Source organism: Solanum tuberosum, unplaced genomic scaffold (assembly GCF_000226075.1).
Source record: "Solanum tuberosum cultivar DM 1-3 516 R44 unplaced genomic scaffold, SolTub_3.0 scf00842, whole genome shotgun sequence".
In the NCBI taxonomy this organism is placed as follows: Eukaryota; Viridiplantae; Streptophyta; class Magnoliopsida; order Solanales; family Solanaceae; genus Solanum; species Solanum tuberosum.
This window is the reverse complement of record NW_006239769.1, coordinates 5,323-10,644: the sequence shown is the minus strand read 5'-3', so window position 1 is coordinate 10,644 and position 5,322 is coordinate 5,323.

Genomic DNA, 5,322 nt, shown 5'->3' with positions numbered 1-5,322 from the left:
GGCTAAAGGTAAGATTTTCACTCTCCAAATTCGTTTCTCTATTCGTAATACGTAATAGAATGGGTGAATATTGACGAGGAAGGTTTTGTTATAGATTCTATGGTGGAAACAACCCTAGTTTGGATGTTTGGGATCATGGGTTTGATCTAGGGTTCATAGAATTGTTATAGTTTCGGATAATTAGCGATTGTTTGTTAATTCCCATGTTATTGTGATTGTTTGTAGATGAAGAACAAGCTGAACGAATCTGGAAGGGGAAGGATCAAGTTTATTAGGGTTTCAAGCTTGTTTGGAGGTATGTGATGGTTGTGATTCTATGATTGTGTGATATACGCTTGTTCTTGCTTCATTATGATACTTGTATATGTATGAATGTTGCAATGTTGATCACACTTATTGTAAATGAGATAGTTGAATTATCGATGCCATGAAATCATGATTTAAATGTATGATCTTGATGATGTACTTGTGATTATGATTGTGGTGTGTGAATGAGATTGGTTGCCATGTTTCGGCATAACTATTGGATTGGATTGCCATGTTCCTGCATAATTATGGGATCGGTTGCTACGTTCCGACATAAATATGGGATCGAATTGCCACGTTCCGGCAAGCTAACTGTTTGGGCTTGGGTTACGTGAGAGGACCAATGATATGCTATAAAATGTGAAGTTGTTGGTTGTTCATAAATGTTGATGATGTTGTATATGTTGATATATATGAATGTGATTATAATGTTATTTGACTTGTTTTTGTTGCACTAGTGGGATAGCCACGTGATCCTACCAGTACACTGTGGTTGTGTACTGATTCTGCACTTGCTGTTATTTTGTTTAGTACATGGCATCTTCACGCGACTATTGACAGACCTCGCTTAGAAGATCAGTGATCGTCACTTCGAATTCAAGGGTGAGCCAATTCTTCCGGGCTGCCATGAAATTCTCTTTCGTCTATGTCCATCATTTCCGGACTTAGATATTTGTTCTAGTTAGTTGATTAGTTCATTAGTTGGAGATGTATCCATTCTTGTTTAGACTTGGATCATTTGTTTAGATGTTTTGGTAGATTGACTTTCAGGTTTTAGGTATTCAATTTCCGCATTTGTTAGTAAATTAACTTACTTCTGTAACTTAATTGCCTTAGTATTGTTTTAGTTTCTTAGTTTGGTTGTAGTAGCGGTTCTCTCACCGGATGGTTAGTGTGGGTGCCAATCACGACGGTTTGGGTCATGACAAAGTTGGTATCAGAGCCTAGGTTCGTTGATCTCAATGTATCGAAACGAGTCTAATAGAGTTTCGTGGAACGGTACGGGGATGCCTTTACTTTTCTTCGAGAGGCTATAGGACTTTAGGAAATCTCTATTTTCTTTTGTCTCCTTTCGTGCTATGACTTTATTCCAATTGGTATCTGACGATTCAAATTGGTATCTAACCTTCTTCACTCTTCTGTTCGCAGATGGTTAATACTAGGTATAACGGTGTTAGGCCCGTAGCTCCTGTCAATACTCCAGCTGATGAATCTGCAACGAGAGGTCGCGATCGACGCAGAGGTAGATAAAGAGCTAGGGGTAGAGGTCGTGGAAGGGTAGTGCATACTGAAAATGAGGTACCTGTTGAGAATGTGCATCTAAATGAAAACCCTCCTGCGCATAATGAGGAGATAGAAGAGAATGTGGATGTCGAGGATGTTAAAGAGATTGGACAAGAGGAAGAGGTGCAGGTTGGAAATGCAGGCGTTCCTCATTTGGATCCGGTGTTAGCTCAAACAATTATGTCCTTTTTGAAGAGATTGACTGGTCCTGGAGTGCTTCCATCTGCCCAAGTAACTCAGGCTCCCATTAATCCCTCTGTTGCTAGCACTACGCCCAAGACGGGTGGAATGGGAGGTAATGATGCTTTCTTCCGTCCTCTGTTGGGTTCTGTTATGACTGGGAACGAGCATGATATGTTGACTAAGTTTCTGAAGCTTAAGCCTCTGGTGTTTCCTAGTTCTGAGACTGAAGATGCTTATGAGTTTATCTTAGACTGTTTTGAGAGGCTGCATAAATTGGGCATTGTTCACCAACATGGGTTTGAGTTCATATCTTTCCAACTTCAAGGTGAGGCTAAGCAATGGTGGAGAGTAGGGTTGTTCAAAACCGAACCTAAACTGATAATTCGAATAAAAAATAAGTTATTGGTTTATCATTAATGGGTTATTGATTTAGTAGTTCAGTTAACGGTTTTGATTTTTTTTTTGTTATCGGGTTATATGTTCTTAACGGTTTGAGGTTTTTTCTTAATGGGTTGACCGATAACCCGATAGTAAATTAAATAATTATATTTATACCATTTTGTATATAAAGTCCTTGACTTAAAGTTTAGTTTCCTATTTTTATTTCTGGCTATCTAAAAAATCTTGGTTATTCTACAATGTAAAAGTTTTTGCTTTTGAGCAAAATGCAACTTGTGAACTCATGTACATGATATGATTCATTCGATTTGTCACCTTGTTTTAAGTATTTTTCATTAATTTATTTTTGTGTCAAATCTTAATGGTTAAATCGATAACTATCAATAACCGATAAGCCAATATCTTAATGGTTATATAACAGTTTAGCATCTCTACGAACCAATAACCTATAAGTCAAACCGATATACAACTTCTAAACCGAATCGAACCGACCGATACACAGCCCTAGTGCAGAGCTTATTTGGAGTGCATATTCTCTACTTTATCTTCATTTACTTGGACCCAATTTCATGTTCTATTTCTAGAAAAGTATGTGTCCGGAACTTCGAGGGATCGCAAGAAGGATAAATTTATGGCTTTAGAGCAATGTGGTATGTCTGTGGCTGCTTATGAGGCCAAGTGTCATGCCTTATCCAGCTATGCTACACAGTTGGTTACTACTGAGGAGGAGAGGATCCAGTTGTTTATTAGAGGTTTGAATTCTGAGTTGCAAGTATTATCTGTTCATATGACTTCTGCAGGGAGGAGTTTTAATGAGGTGATAGACTATGTTGAGAAAGTGGAGGGGGTGAGGCGAGACGGTCAAACTAAGGCTTGGGTAAAAAGGGCAAAGAATTCCGGCAACTTTCAAGGCTCTTATTCTAAGGGGTCTGGAAGGCCAACACTTGCAACCAAGCCAATTCAGTCTGTTATGCCCGCCTCTACATGTAACTATTCAGGAACTCCATTTCATAATTTTCAGGATAGTCAGAGTGTCGTGCTTGCGACGGGCAGCAGACCATCTTGTGATCGTATTTGCTACAACTATGGTGAACTTGGGCACATGAGGAGAGATTGCCCCCATCCGTGTATGTTAGATTCCGCGTAGCCACAACAGTCTAAAGCAGTGGTACCTGCGGGGAATGGTAATAATGGCAGAGGACGTCCACAAGGTGGGTGAGGAGGTAATCAGTGAGGCCGTGTAGGTAGAGGAAATGGTAACGGTAATGGAGGTAGGGGTAACGCGCAACCAGGCAAGTAAGTGGCTCGTCAAGATGATAGAGCTCAATGTTATGCTTTTCCAGGCAAAAATAAAGCGGAGGCGTCCGACGCAGTGATCACATGTACTATTTTTGTCTGTGACCGGATGGCTAATGTGTTGTTTGATCCGGGTTCTACTTATTCATATGTATCTGTGAGATTTGCCTCTGATTTTGAGATGATTTATGATATATTTGATGCTTTTATTCGTGTTTCTACCCCTGTTGGAGAGTCTATCATAGTCACCCATGTCTATCATTCTTGTCCTATTGTGTTTATGGGTTTTCAGACTTGGGCTGATTTGGTGATTTTGGATATGATTGACTTTGACATAATCTTAGATATGACTTGGTTGTCCCCCATTACGCTGTGCTTAATTGTAATACTAAGTCTGTAACTCTAGAAATTCTGGGAAGGGAAAAATTAGAGTAGGGAAGGGGTGTACAAGCCTAAGCAAGCTAAGATTATATCCTACATTCGGGCTAGTAAATTAGTAGAGCATGGTTGTTTGACTTATTTGGCTCATGTTAGGGATGTTGAGATTGAGGCTCCATCCATTGGGTCTATTCCTGTGGTGTCTAAATTTAGTGATGTGTTTCCTAATGACTTGCCTGGTATGCCTCCGAATAGAGATATAGATTTTTGCATTGATTTGGAGCATGGTACTCGTCCCATTTCTATCCCTCCATATCGCATGACTCCGGCAGAATTAAGAGAGCTTAAGGCTCAAATCCAAGAGCTCCTTGATAAGGGATTTATTCGCCCTAGTGCTTCTCAATGGGGTGATCCAGTTTTGTTTGTTAAGAAGAAGGATGGTAGTATGAGAATGTGTATAGACTACCGGCAATTAAATAGGGTCACTATTCAGAATATGTACCCCTTGCCTAAAATAGATGATCTCTTTGACCAATTGCAAGGTGCAACGGTTTTCTCAAAGATTGATCTAAGATTCGGTTACCATCAATTGAAAATTAGGCCTGAGGATGTGCCCAAGACGACGATTAGAATTCGTTATGGGCACTATGAGTTTTTGGTTATGTCTTTTAGTTTGACCAATGCAGCTGCAACTTTAATGAGTTTGATGAATGGGGTGTTCAAGCCATTTATTGATTCCTTTGTGATAGTCATTATTGATGATATTTTGGTTTATTCAAAAAGTGAAGATGAGCATGCCAACCATCTTCGTACTGTTTTGGGTGTTCTTGGGAAGCAAAAGTTATATGCTAAATTTTCAACGTGTGAATTTTGGTTGAAATCAGTTGCACTTTTGGGGCATGTAGTGTCAAAAGAAGGTGTAATGGTAGATCCTCAAAAGATTGAAGCAATTAGGAATTGGGTTAGGCTTGGCTCTGTGACGGAGGTTAGGAGTTTTGTGGGACTCGCTAGCTATTATCGTCGATTTGTTAAGAATTTTGTTTCAATTGCTACTCACTTGACCAATTTGACCAAAAAGGAGATACCATTTGAATGGACTGAAAAATGTGAGGAGAGCTTTCAAAAGCTCAAGACTCTCTTGACCATCGCATTCATTCTAGCATTACCGGTGGAAGGTAAGGTCTTTATAGTTTATTGTGATGCTTCTCATTCTGGATTGGGCGCTGTGTTAATGCAAGATAAGAATGTTATAGCTTATATGTCGCGCCAATTGAAAGTGCATGAGAGAAATTATCCAACCCATGATTTGGAGTTGGCGGCGGTAGTATTTGCTCTTAAGATCTGGCGGCATTATCTTTATGGTGTTAAGTACGAAGTGTTTATTGATCATCGTAGTTTGCAGCATGTGTTCACTCAAAAGGATCTGAATTTGAGACAGTGAAGATGGATGGAGTTACTCAAGGATTATGATGTGAC